This window comes from Halyomorpha halys, unplaced genomic scaffold (assembly GCF_000696795.3).
Source record: "Halyomorpha halys isolate HHAL.00 unplaced genomic scaffold, Hhal_1.1 Scaffold1237.1, whole genome shotgun sequence".
Taxonomy (NCBI): Eukaryota; Metazoa; Arthropoda; class Insecta; order Hemiptera; family Pentatomidae; genus Halyomorpha; species Halyomorpha halys.
Genome location: NW_027109091.1, coordinates 68,905 through 69,277, shown reverse-complemented (window position 1 = coordinate 69,277; position 373 = coordinate 68,905).

Below are 373 nucleotides of genomic sequence, written 5' to 3'. Positions count from 1 at the left end.
GTTTTTATCACGTCATAATATCACTTACAGCAAATTTACTTGATGTGTATATATGTATACAGTTGTAAATATCAATAAATAAATTATTAAAAAAATAAATAAATAAATAAAATCTGTATACGATATAAAAAGAAAAATGAACATAATCAAACAAGTGATTGATCCATGATCCATATTACTATTATCTAAAAATATGACAGAATATAATATTACATAACATAATAATAAAATAGATCAGGCGCTTAAGTAAAAACACCTTTTTTGGTATTTAAAGATTTTTTTTTTTTATACTATTTTATGTATATATTTTTTAAGCTTTATTCTTTGTACTCAGTTGTATATTATTTATTCTTACTCTTTTATTTTTATTTTA